The sequence below is a fragment of the Acinonyx jubatus genome, chromosome E2, assembly GCF_027475565.1.
Source record: "Acinonyx jubatus isolate Ajub_Pintada_27869175 chromosome E2, VMU_Ajub_asm_v1.0, whole genome shotgun sequence".
Lineage (NCBI taxonomy): Eukaryota > Metazoa > Chordata > Mammalia > Carnivora > Felidae > Acinonyx > Acinonyx jubatus.
In genome coordinates, this window is record NC_069396.1 from 4,691,500 (window position 1) to 4,705,002 (window position 13,503).

Consider the following 13,503-nt stretch of genomic DNA (forward strand, 5'->3'; position numbering starts at 1 on the left):
CTTAAAATCTTGTCACATTTGGGAACCAGAGGGTTAGGTGGTATCCTCAATCTTGATATCGTGGGCCCTCCTAAACCAAGTCCAGTCTGTCTGTGTCTCTGTCTCAGGACTGGCTTGGCTGTTACTCTTTAAAATAGCATTTAGTCTGAATAAAGATTTACCTTCCCATGGAATTTGCAAATTCTTTATTATACATGTAAAACATGAAGTTATTTTAGAACCTGGAGTGGTCGGAAATGGCTAGACGAGGAGCCTAGGGCTCTCATCCTTTCTTAGTGGATTTCTAAAACACCTGTCTTGTGCCCCGGCCCCCTTCAGTTTGTAGGGTTCTCAGAAGCGGGCAGCATTGTCCTCTTGCCTGCTTTGGGGCTTGACCATCACATGACACGGATGTTTTCAGTTCACTAGCCTACCCCTAGTTGGGTCGTGTGTTCAGTGGCACAGTGACTTAAAGCCCTGTTAAAAAAGAGCCTTGGCTGAGACAAATTCACCCCACGGTAGAGCACTGAAGTTTTTTGTTTCAAGTTTATTTAATTCGAGAGTGTGCAAATGCACGGCTGGGGGGAGGGGCAGAGAGGGAGAGAGAATCCCAGGCAGGCCCCACACTTGGTGCGGAGCCTGATGCGGGGCTGGATCTCCTGGTCATGAGGTCATGACCTGATCCAAAATCAAGAACCAGGCACACCCACATTTAAGTTTAAGATCAAGTGCCACCATTACATGGTGGCAGCATGGGAGGGCTTCACTTTGAGGATTTATCAATGCAAGAGTCAAGAATTCTCCATAAGTTCCTAACATTGATGCAATCTCAGGATGGGGAGAAGAACTTCATCAGGTGTGGGCGGGTCTAGCGACAGTGATCATTGTTTATTGAACATGGGTGTGTCCAGCCCTGTGTGTTTCCTTTAACCTTCGTCCTGGAAGGTAGGTGTAAATACCTCCCTGGGGTAAGGAAGGTGGGGTACAAAGGGCTGAGGTACAACTTGCCCAAGATCCCAAGGCTAGTTGGTGATGGTGTATTAATCTAGGGTATAAATCAGCTTGGTTAAATAATGATAAAGGGACTATGAAGTGCTGTGCTTTCTTGTCACGTTGGTGCCATTCAGCATTATCATGGTGCTGTGGGAAGTTCTAAGATATAAACGGTTTTATCTGATTATAGCACATCATTTTTTACAGAAGCGTTACCCAAAACGTGCTTTTGGTCCCCCACTTGTACCCAGAGCCAACATGCAGGCCTAAGACAGCTCGTGATCCTAGTATGTAAACCACGCGGGCATCTCTGGGGAGGCCAACGTTTCCGAGTTTAGCGCACAGATCCTGTTTCTTCCAACAAGGAAAACCACTGGGCGTCAAGTGGTCCCCGCGAAGTGGGGCGAGGAGCGGAGTCCGGAGCGGGCAGGCGGGGTTGGGGCAGGGATTTCGCACGTCAGGGGGTTGATCCCCGAGCCACCAGCGGGCCGCCTCCCCGGGCCCGTCGCGTCGGGCAAACCGACAGAGGCTTGCAGGGTGCGTGCCTGGGGGTGGCGCCCGAGCCTGGCTCCGGCCCCCGTCAGTCCCCGCGAGGAGGGTGAAGGGGTAGGAGCTCGCAGGCGTTTGCGTCAAGTGCCAGCCGTTCCTCCAGGGTCATCCTCCCTGGTCCCCGGCTCCGCGGTGCCGCTTTCGGGCCCCAAGGCCCAACGGCCCACAAGCAGCCACCCCGAGAGTCCGCTCCCCCGGCCACGGCCGGGTCCTCGCAGTCTGGCCACGCCCCCCACCTTCCGCCCCGTCCCGGACCGCAAGTGTCGCGAGACCTGCGTCCGTCCTCCCGACCCGGGCCCGGCGGTTCCCGGCGGCCCCCGGCTTCCAGAGCGCGCACGCAGGCCCGCGCGGGGCACGCAGGGGACGCACAGCCGGTGGGGCTGGCGCTCCCAGGCGTCGCTCTCCCCGCCCCGGTCGCGCCCTCTCGCGAGAGTTGGGAGTAAACAGCCCCGAATGGAGACGCGAGGCGTGTTCGCTGCGGAGGCGCCGTTATCCCGGGCCCGCGGGACCCGAGCTTGAGGCGGTCGGAGGTAGGTTAGGAGGCGGCCAGCTGCCCGGAGCGACGCCCCCTCCCCGACTTGCGCGGCCTCCCGCGCGCCCGAGGCCTCGAGGGCGGGGGTCTGCGCCGGCGGCGGCCGGGGCCGGGGCCTCGCTGCGCGCCTGGACCCGCCGGGAGGGGCGCGGGGCGCGGGGCGGGGGGCGGGGGGCGCGGGCGGACGGACGGGGCGACGAGGGGCGCGGGCGTTTTCCCGCACCCGGGACAGCGCGTGCGTGCTCGGCGGGCTGCGGCTGGTGGCCCTGCTCGGTCCCCTCTGCGGGCTCAAGCGCGGTGCTGGCTTGCTCGCCACCTCCCCTCCCCCCAGTTTTCTTTCTGTGAAACAAACTCCGACGGCCTGAAACCGTGTGCCCGGCCTCCCTCGGCCTCCCAGCGCACCCACGGTCGTGGGTCGGCTCGCGCAGGGGGGGCCGCTGTCCCATTTTCGACGACCTCCCTTCTTTGCACTGTCCCAGTCTGAACACCTCGCCGAACACCCCGATTTTCAGGACTGTAGGAAGCTCGTGGGCAAGGGGGGCCCGAGTGACTCTTGGATTCTACTCTCAGGACCGGCCTGCCTCCCAGACCTGCGGGATCTTACAGTCTTGCCTTGCCCTGTCCTGTCGGTGCTACCTGAGACTGTTCTAGATGATCAATACCGTTTTTCTTAAGACGTTTACCCTTGTTTTGGTGAGAGCCTCTGGGAATCTCGGCCCATTGTGTCTGTGCAAATTAGGTTAAATATTTACGTTCACTTTAGGTTCTGGACGACACTTCGGAGGGAGATAGAGTGGCATGAGATCACAGCGCTGAACTCCTTAGGATTTATTTTCCTGTGGCCCTCTGGTCTTACTTAGCTTTGCTAGTAAGCACCGCTCCCAACGGCGGGCTCTCAGTTTGCATTTGTATAAAAACGAGGAGCGGATTCTTCCCACCTTTTTTTATGAGCAGCACACATTTTATATAAATGCCTTTATGTCAGAGTTTTTTAGAGGCAAAATTTACATACCATAGAATTTATGTATTTTAAGGGTACTTATTCAGTGTTTTCCCCAGTAAACAGAGTTGTGCAGTCATTACCACAGCCCACTTAAAAAATTTTTTTTTAGTGTATGGGGTGCTTGGGTGGCCCAGTCGGTTGCGAGTCCGGCTTTGGCTCAGGTCATGATCCCACGGTTTGTGGGTTCGAGCCCCCGCGTCGGGCTCTGTGCTGACAGCTCAGAGCCTGGAGCCTGCTTCGGATTCTGTGTCTCCCTCTCTCTCTCTGTTCCTCCCCCGGCTTGTGCTCTGTCTCTCTCTCGAAAATAAATAAACGTTAAAAAAATTTTTTTTGGGGGCGCCTGGGTGGCGCAGTCTGACTTCAGCCAGGTCACGATCTCGCGGTCTGGGAGTTCGAGCCCCGCGTCAGGCTCTGGGCTGATGGCTCGGAGCCTGGAGCCTGTTTCCGATTCTGTGTCTCCCTCTCTCTCTGCCCGTCCCCCGTTCATGCTCTGTCTCTCTCTGTCCCAAAAATAAATAAACGTTGAAAAAAAAAAAATAAAAAAAATTTTTTTTAACGTTTATTTATTTTCGACACACACACACACACACACACACAGTGAGTGGGGGCGGGGCAGAGAGAGAGAGGGAGACGCAGAATCCAAAGCAGGCTCCAGGCTCTGAGTTGTCAGCACAGAGCCCCACGTGAACCCACGAAGCACCATATCATGACCTGAGCCGAAGTCACATGCTTAACCGACTGAGCCACCCAGGTACCCTCACAGCCCACTTTTAGAACATTTGTATCACCCCAGAAAGATCGCTGGTGCCCATTTGCAGCCACTACCCATTTCTGACTCCAGCCCCAGGCAACCACTAATCTGCTTTCTGTCTCTCTAGTCTCGTCTCCTGAGTATTTCCTACATCGAGGTGGGATTATATGTGGCTTTTGTGTCTGGGAGTGGCCTTGCTAGGACTCCTGCCCATGAGGTCTCTCCACTGCCCTCCCCACGCATCTCATAATCAAGAGTTGGTTGTGTCTGTGAAAAACGAGAAAGTCTAATTTGGTGCTTGCAGAGCCTTTGAAGCACCTGGGGCCCCATGGGATCAAGCTGAAGCTCTTCTAAGAAGTTTTTAACCTTCCCTTCAAATTCACGTGTTGTGTGATTCCATCTTCTGTCATTCTACTGGTAGATGGCAATCGCTCTACCCTGCCCACTGCCTCTTCTGTGTGGCAGTCACTGTAATTGTCACAGAGTAGTGAAAGCTAGGAAGGGTGAAAGTTTGGGTATACTGCACCTGGTTTCCATTAGCGTCCTAAGCAGGGATTTTAGCGGGAGGTTCACGACTGCCTCTTTGCACTAGGAGAGAGTGGAGATATTACTTTCTATTCTATTGGGAAAGTTTGACAACTCCCAATCCTTGGTGACTTGAAATATTAGGGATGGGAGGCTAGGGGCACCTGGGTGGCTCAGTCGGTGAAGCATCCGACTTCGGCTTAGGTCACGATCTCATGGTTCATGAGTTGAGGCCCCGCGTTGGGCTCTGTGCTGACAGCTGGGAGCCTGGAGCCTGCTTCGGATTCTGTGTCTCCCTCTCTCCCTGCCCCTTACTGGCTCATGCTGTCTCTCTCTCCTTCAAAAATAAATAAACATTAAAAAAAAAAAAAAAAACAAGATGGGAGGCTAGACTTTGCATTTGGTATTTGGGAGGGTGCCAGGCACTTTGGTCTCTTTCAGCATCTTGCCTAAGACAGGCCAGGAGGTGGTAAAAGGAGACGGGTCAAGTTTCCCTTCCCTGTGACCTAATGACGTGCTGCGGAGATCTGTTAACTATCTTGAGGAGGTCTTTGCTTAAGGAAATGAGCTTCAAGTAACGTGAGAGTACTAAGTTCAGAGGTGCCTCATGCAGCCAGCCAATAGTGAATGACCGAAGGGGAAAGAGAGTAAGGAGACGGGCACAGCACCTGTGAAGGAATAGGCAGTAAAGGGCAGTGTAGACCTGGGCCTCTTCACTCTGGTGCTGTTGACTCTTCGGGCTGAATTATTTGTTTTCTCCCCTTAACAAAGCGTGCTAATGGACAGAATGTGCCAGAAGGAATGGTTCAGTCAGGCTGAAGAATACACCTTTATTTCAAGATAGTGTGGTTTGGCATTGCTTAAATGTGAGCCTATTAAACAATGGCAGCACAGCCAAGTACGCAATTAGTTACGAAAGTGGTACTTTTATGGGCAGGGTTTAATTGAACTGAATGCTACCCTTTCGTGGCCTAAACACAGTTCAGTTTTCTCTAGAGCTATTTCAGTAAAGGCTCATTAAAAAGCTGGTGTATCTGCATAATCAGAGGACCATCGGGGGATACAAGTAGGTAGTTTTCCTGCCTCCTGAATTGCGTTCTTACTTGCAAAGAAATGATTTCAGATATGCTTTAGCTTATAACCACGATTGTAATCTTGGTGACATTCTTTTCTAATGCAAAGTAGAAGAACCTCAGAGCTGGTCAGACCAGTTGTTTGCCTGGGTAATACATTTTGTCTATTTTGACTCGTTTTTCACGCAAATCTCCTTAAATGTTGTTCCTGGCATACGTGATTTGAACTGTTAATTTTCCACTTAGTATTTGATGTCAAATGTTTTTTGATTACGCTTGTGTTAGAGGCATACAATTCTGGAAAATCCATCACTATGCAGATACCATCTTTTAGGCCGTAGCCTTGTATGGGAAGTATTCCTAGAAAGTAAATCCAGGAAGCCATGGGTCCAGTAACAGCCCTAACTAGGCCCAGTGAGTAGGTGATACTGCCCATGATAAGCCTGTTCAGAATGAATGAGTGAAAAGCTTGGCCTGAAGCTGGGAGGTAGACACAGACGGATTTTTTTAACACGGTTTCTAGGAAATCTGTCCCTTTTAAGCTCTGCTGTCTGTAAAAATAAAACTAAATCTTTGGGGTTCCTGGCTGGCTCACTTGATGGAGTGTGTGACTTGATCTCAGGATCATGGGTTGGGCATAGAGATTATGTCCTTAAAAATAAATAAAATGTTTCAATTTATTAAAGAAAACCACAATCTTTAATTTATTTTGAATCTTTCGGCCACGGTCTTGCCAGAAAATTTGTTTTTCCATAAAACTGACTTTAGACGGCTTATTGAAGTATTTCAGTCGATAGTTTAATGATGAAAGCGTAACACATACTCTTTGTAAAAATGTAAATAAATAGAATTGAGAAAATAGCTCCCTGTAATGATACCGTTGAAGGGTAGAACGAACCACTGTTAACCGACTGGGTAGACACGTTTTCATATTCTTTTTTTCCTATGCATATAGATACATTATTTAAAAGTCAAGATTTGGATCACCCTGTCCGTGAACTGTTTCACTTAATATTTGCACGAACGTTTCCCCATATTCTTTGAGAAATCTTTCCAAGACCTATGGCTGCTCTAACAAATTTCTACAAACTTAGTGGTTTAAAACCACACATATTTCTTCTTTCACGGTTCTGGAGGTCAGCAGTCCAAAATCAGTCTCCCTGGGCTGACATCAGGGCGTCACCGGGGCTTCGTTCCTTCTGGAGGCTCTGGGCAAGATTGTTTCCTTCCCTTTTGGGTTTCCAGGGGCACCTGCGTTCCTTGGCTCCTGGCCCCCGTCCCCTGATTATCTCAGCCTCAGCTTCCAATATCTCATCTGCTACTTGGTGGAGGAGTAGCCCCGTGGGCCTGCCATAATCCAGGGTACTCTCCCCATCTCGAGAGCCTTAGTTTAATCACACCTGCAAGATCCCTGTGGCCGTATAAAGTAACATGTACAGGCTCTGGGGAGGAGGATGTAGGTATCTTTGGGGAACCATTATCCAGCCTTCCAGAGGAATATAATCTGAAATTGCTACACAGCATTCCATAGTATTGGTTAGTTAATTAATTAGCTAGTCTGTTGCACCTTTAGATGGTCTTTAATTTTTCCCGGTTATAATCTTTGGGTATAAATCATTGTATGCTTTCAGATTCACACTTCTATGGAATGAATTTCTAGGGGAGATTTTAGAAAAGCTGGGTAACCTACCACTTACAGGTATGGCCTCCATGCCCAACACACAAGTTCCCAGCCCAGCTTTCCCAGTCACAGCTGTGTGGCACCCAGCGGGGTGATGAGCCGTGGGTGGGGGTGGGGGTGGTCAGTAACAGGTTGTTAAGATGAAATGAGTTAATACATGCAGATTGCCTAGAGTAGCACCTGCCTCCTGATAAGTGCTTGGTATGTGGTAGTGTTTGTTGTGTCACTGGGTTTGTTAGAGGTTTTTGCTTCCATTTTTAAGACTTTTAATACATGTTGGTAAATTACAGTTCTAAGAGGTTAACAGGAGTTTTCTTATATTCACCAGCAACACATGAGAGTCCTCATTTTATTGGGTTGAATTCTTAAACATGATCTGTTTTATACTGCCTGTCTCAATTTATGTCCTCAAAATGTTACTTGATTTTTACAGACATGCAAGACACATAGAGACAGACTACATTTGTCTCTCTCTGTGTTGGTTACCATAGTGGGAAAGGGTTGGAGGGGGCAGATGAAATAGGGAAAGGGGACTAACTTATAACTCGTCGGGGGATGCAAAAGGGGCAGCCTGCCTGGGAATCACTTCATATGGTGACGGGTGGTAGGTAGGCTTATGGGGATCATTTCCGATGTGGAAAAATATCAAGTCGCTGTGATGGACACCTGAAACTAACAGGATATTCCCCGGCAATTGTGCTTTGGTTTTCAAAAAGTTAACTTGGTGGTTATAATGTAAATTATGTAAACACTGGTATCAGTTTTAACAAATTACCCTGAATCTTTTCAGGGGCTCTGTCAATTCATTAGAATGAGAAATAGTTTGAATTTCACTTTGATTAGCTCAGTCAAATCTGTTGGGATGCGAGAACATCATTCTGTATAGCAGTTGATGCATGTGAGTCTGTTTAACGTGGTATATAGTCTGATTATGCACATGGTGGGCAGCAGACTGTAATAAAAGAGACTAAAATTCCTTCCCCCTTTTAAAAAGTTAATACTCCCGTCCTTCTTATTCATTCCTAGAAGCTGAGGCTAAATATGAAACTTTTTTTTCTTCTTTTTGCATACTTTGGAAACAGTTTCAACGTACTAGAAAGGTTCCAACAACAGCACAAAACTTTTTTTTTTTTTTTGGTCTGTGAACTATTTGAAAGTGAGTTGCAGACCTGATACCCATTATCCTTTGATACTTCATGGGGCATTTCCTGCAAGCAAAGTCCTTCTTACATAATCAGAGCACAGCCTTCAAAATCAGGAAATTAGTCTTGCTACACTCCTGCTATCTGTTTTCAGGCAGGCCCCGTTCGGGTTTGCCAGTTGTTCAGTAATGTCTTCACAGCAGAGGGACCCAGTGGAGAACCTCGAGTTCACTTACCGGTCATGTCTCTCGAGTCCCCTTCCATCCGCAGCCGCGTCTCTGCCATTCCTTGGCTTTCATCTCCTTGGTAATTTTGAAAATTCCAGGCCAGTACATTTTGAAGAGTGCCCCTTGATTTGGATTCTCATGTTTCCTCCTGAACTGATTCGGGGTGTGCATCTTTGGCCGGAACCCCACGAGTGATGCCAGCCTCTTGCAGTGTGTGGATGTGGTTCCATTTGTCCCACCGCTGGTTCACTTGGTGAAGCTGGTCTTCTGTAGAGTTACCCCTTTTCCCTTTGGAAATGAGGATTTTTGTCGGCAGGCGTTCTGGGACTATGTAGATGTCTCGTTCCTCCAACTTTCAGTTTATTTATAAATGTCATCATGGACTTTTGTGTTTTATTCAGTGAGTTAGGATCTGTTATTTTCATTATTTATTTTGACGTGCAGATTGTCCCATGCCGGCCTCTGTGTTCCTCACACTCCCATTATTCTTTGAGTGCTTTCTCACTTTGTGGCACGAGATGGTCTGGACTCACCTGCCCAGTCTGGAACTAGCTTGTCTCCAAGGAGCCTGGTCTCTTGTAGCACAGAATGGCCTTTAGAAAACCAGTTCTGGGCACTAGATGGGCTCCTCTTGTTGGGGTATCACTGCTTCCGTGTCCTTGCAGTAGGCGGAGCTAGGAAATGTACATGCGCATGTTCGTATGTATATATGTACACACACGTACGTATTTGTTTCCACATCTATCTGTGTATCGAGAACCTCGAGTTCACCCCAGTACTTCCCTACTTCATTCTGATCCTGCGTGGATCTTGCAGGTTTTCTTTTTTCCTACCGGTGACTTCCTTCTCTGCAGTAAGAAAGCTGCTTCCTTCCCGTTATCTGTGAGTATTTATTTGAACTCATCAGTTTTCTCTTTCACTGCCATCACCCCTCTCAGGCTCCTACTCTCCTCCCCAGCTGCCTGTCTGCCACACGCCTTTCTCGCCCTCTCAAGACTCCATCAGCCCACACCAGGCCACCATGGCTCTCCCACCAGCACCTACCTTCTTGCCCTCAACTCAGTTATGCAACAGGGGAAGGAGAAAAGCAAAGACAGAAGTCTTGTTAGTTTCTTCTTGAGCACCTGGGTGGCTCAGTCAGTAAAGTGTCTGTTGCTTTTGGCTCAGGTCCCGATCTCACGGTTCGTGGGTTTGAGCCCTGCTTTGGGATTCTCTCTCCCGCTCTGCCCTTCTCCTGCACACTCGTAAACTTAAAAACACAGGTTGCTTTTCGTGTGTGTATAGTCTGTGTCTGTATTTACATGCTCTGTGCTTACTGCTACTTACCTGCTTGCCGCTAGATGGTGAGCCTGTCTTGGGGAAAATGCTCACCAGGTTTGCGCTCTGTAGTGAGAGGCGGGGGGTGGAGGTGGGGGATCCATTGTAGACGCAGGTGACTAGACGTTTTAGACGAGGAAGGTGCAGTCTGTGCCTTCGAAGGCCTAGTGGAGCAGTCCTTGGGGACCGGTATCTTTAACACGAAGAGGCAAGGGCCCAATGCCCCATGCCATTGTTCAACAGCCTCTGTACCCCCAGTGGCATTTTTGTTTTCCTCCAAGGAAACTTATATTTTGAAGCCTTCTTATTCTAGGGTTGGGAAACCATAAACTTCAGTGTCAGTGTCATAATTTTTATGGGCCATCGGTCTTTCAAAGGAGTGTTTTCTTAGCACCTAGCCATTAGAGGTGCCTGGGTGGCTCAGTCAGTTCAGTGTCCGACTCTCGGTTTCGGCTCAGGTCATGATCTCAATGGTTGGTGCGTTCAAGCCCTACCTTGGGCCCAGTGCTGTCAGTGTGGAGCCTGCTTGGGATTCTCTCTTCCCTCCCCTACTCACTCTCTTGACCTCTCTCAAAATAAACAAACAACCTTCAAAGAATAGAAGCAAGTCAGCCATATCCAAACAAAACTGGGAGGGGTCTCCTGCCATCATTTCCAACCCTACCATTATCTACATGGGATTTTTCTATGTGAGGGTGTCTTCCTTCCAGCCACCGGTGGGTTTGGAGGCTGGAGCAGGCTGCTGTTCACTAGTGTGGCCCTTTTGTGGAAGGAATCAGTGACCTTTAAATTGTTAAACCAGCAGTCTCTTCTCATTTGACTATCCTTCATCATGGAAATTCTTTTTCACAGATTTTGGTGGATTTTTGTTTTTATTTATTTTTAAATGTTTGTTTATTTGAGAGAGAGCGAACAGGTTAGGGGCAAAGAGAGGGGGTAGAGAGAACCTCGAGCAGACCTAATGCTGTCAGCACAGAGCCCAGTCCGGAGCTCGAACCCATGAACGCAAGTTCATGACCTGAGCTGAAATCAGGAGGCGGACGTTTAACCTGCCCCCCCCCCCCCAACCAGGCGCCCCTAGGGTGTTAGACCTCCCTCTTCCCTTCTGCCCTTAGCCATGCTTCCCCACTGCTAGTGCTCACCCTAATTTTCACAAGTTCAGAGCTCTGCCCCCGCTCGTGCCCCCGCCAGCTTTTCCTGCGCGTCCTTCGTCTCGGTCAGGGGCAGATGCCGTCTGTGTTTGGCCGAAAGGTCTCCGTTTCTCCTTGGCTCCTTTCGTGCGCGCCCCCCACATCTGGTGGTCAGCAGACCGCCTCACCACCTCTACGTCTGTAACCTGCTCCACGTCCTCGCCTCTCCTGCCCTGCCCGGAGCCTCTGGTCACATCCTGCCTTCCCTCCCTTTGGCCACGAGGCCCTCCCTGTCTGCCTCCCCTTCTGTCACCTGTCCCGCCCCCTCTCCTGACCCTCCCCCCCCCCCCCCCCCCCCCCCCCCCGCCACTCTGGCCTCTGGGCTTTCCTCACACAAACCAGGCCTTCTGCACTTGGCTTCCCCACTGCCTGCAGGGCTCCGCCCCCCTGGCCCCCAGCTTCCTCAGAGCCCCCTTCCCAGACTGGCGAGACTGGCGAGACTGGCACGGCGCTCCCATCCCCACCGTCATGTTCCCCTTCACCCTTTTTTCCTCTTCTCACAATAGAGGTGGATGTCACTGGCTAGATACCACATGTGTTACTTGTGTATCCCCCCCACACTTACACACACACACACACACACACACAAGCACACGCGCGCTGGGTCAGTGCCCTGAGGTCGGGGTTTCCGTTGGGTTTTGTTTGCTGCCCTGGTCCTGCCACCCGCTCGTGTGTGGAGCCCGGCTGTGTGCGGTGTGGGAGTCGGACCGCTGAGCCGAGCCGCCCGGCAGCCCCGCGGGGCTCCGTTCTCCCTCCGCACGCCTTCCTCCCGATGCCTGCTGCACGGTCTGCTCCGGGCCCGCGCCTGCTGGCGGGGCCCGCTCCCCGCCGGCCTTGAGTCTCCAGGTTGGTGTCGCGGAGCCTCCCTCCCGTGCGGGGAACTTGCGGGTGCTCGGCACGCCCCGTGTGCTCCCGGTCTGTGACATAGTAGCTTGTTCCGGCTGCCTCGCTCCCCTCCCGTTTGCATGACTTCCAGCCCTACCAGCCCCGGCTCTGCCAGAGCCCGCTGCCCTCCACCTCATCAGCAGAGGCCTCCCGTCAGACCCAGAATGACTCTCGGTGCGGTGTCGTGGCCCCACGCGTGCATGCTCCTGCGGTGGTGGCCCGCACTTTGCTTAGCCCTTGGTGTTCATCTCTAGCCTCCCTGCGGGGCCACACCGGACACTTGGAGAGCACGATACGAAATTGTATGGTGTCCTGGGCAAACATAGGCAGAACAGCTTAGGGATACTGCGGTGTCCCATTTTCCAGAACCTAAAAAGTTTAATTTTTCTGTTTGGGAGAGCCTATTACCTTAGGCGTTTTTAAAGTTTAAAACCCCTTTAACCTTTTCTTCCCATTTCTCTGTCTTTTAAAGTCAGTCGCCTGCCTCACTTGTACAAGAACATCAGCCATCTCTTCGATGTGGGCTAGATGGTATGAGGTCGCTGTCTGTACCTGTGGTCGAATTATTTTGGATCAGGTTTAATTAAAGTGGCTCTGGCACAGTTAGGTCTAAGGTTTGCTCACTGGTATCGCTTGCTAATATTTGTAATGTGTAGTCCAAATACGTCTTAGATTGTTTGGCTCGAGGCAGGAGACGTGAAGGGATTTCTTTTGTTTTTTTTTTTTTTAAACTTGCCTTAATTGAATGAGAGACCTATTTAAATCTTTTCCACTATAAGTTCATTTAATATAACATGAAAACTCTTAGTACCAGTGATGAGCTCTGTCTTCTTTGACCAGTAATACTGTAATAAAGGGAGGTATATGCTTCATTTAATTGTATTCTGTGATATCTCATCACTGCAAGTGTCAAGTGTAAATAAAAATTGGGGCTCACTCCCAAGTGTATTGTGGCTTATTTGGTGTCCCCTGTTGCTTTCCTTTGGTCTTTCTGTTCTGATCTTTGGTTTTAATTTCTTTTTTCTTGTGGTTGGCATTCACATTGTTGTTCTTCGTGTTGATATGGAAATAACTTATAAAATTTCATTTCCATCTGACGAGCTCTGTTCAACCAGCCATAGTCTCCAGGGCCAGAGAAGGCCTGCTTTTCAGGATCGTGTGTTGTGACAGCAGTGAAATCCTAAATATTAAACTTTCCAAACTTCTTTAGATACTCTAGCTTTATGAGTATTTTCCTGTGTATAGATGCACATACAAATAGTTCCAGAAACCACAAAGTCCTTGTTGCTCTAAAACACCAGATTTCTGCCTGAGGAATGGGTTTTAATAATTTGGTACCTCTCTTTAAAGGGGGCTGACTCCTGGTCCTAAGTGTGTGTGTGTATGTGTTTAGAAACAGGTAGCAGTGTGAGGCCTGTCTTATTTCGTTGATTTGTGTTCCCCTTGCTGGATTATTTATGTTTCTGGTGGGATCAGTGAAAACTCAGTGGGATTTTTCTGGGCATGCTATCGCTGTGTGTGTGTGTGTGTGTGTGTGTGTGTGTGTGTGTGTGTTTTACTGCTGCTCCATATTTCGTTGTGAAGAATGATCATTTCTCCTGCCATTCAGGTATTGGGAAGGGATCTGTGCCTGCGTGAAATTTAACACTCCGATGA

The 13,503-nt window shown here is 49.8% G+C and overlaps 1 protein-coding gene across 1 annotated transcript in view; it reads left to right on the top strand.

The window, feature by feature from the left end:
* The first annotated feature begins 1,888 nt into the window (after positions 1-1,888).
* MBTPS1 (membrane bound transcription factor peptidase, site 1) overlaps positions 1,889-13,503 on the top strand; it is a 52,373-nt gene continuing 40,758 nt past the window's right edge. The window contains exon 1 of the mRNA XM_027076299.2: positions 1,889-2,051. The gene's annotated coding sequence lies outside the window, so the exon portion shown is untranslated. The remainder of the gene's footprint in view (positions 2,052-13,503) is intronic.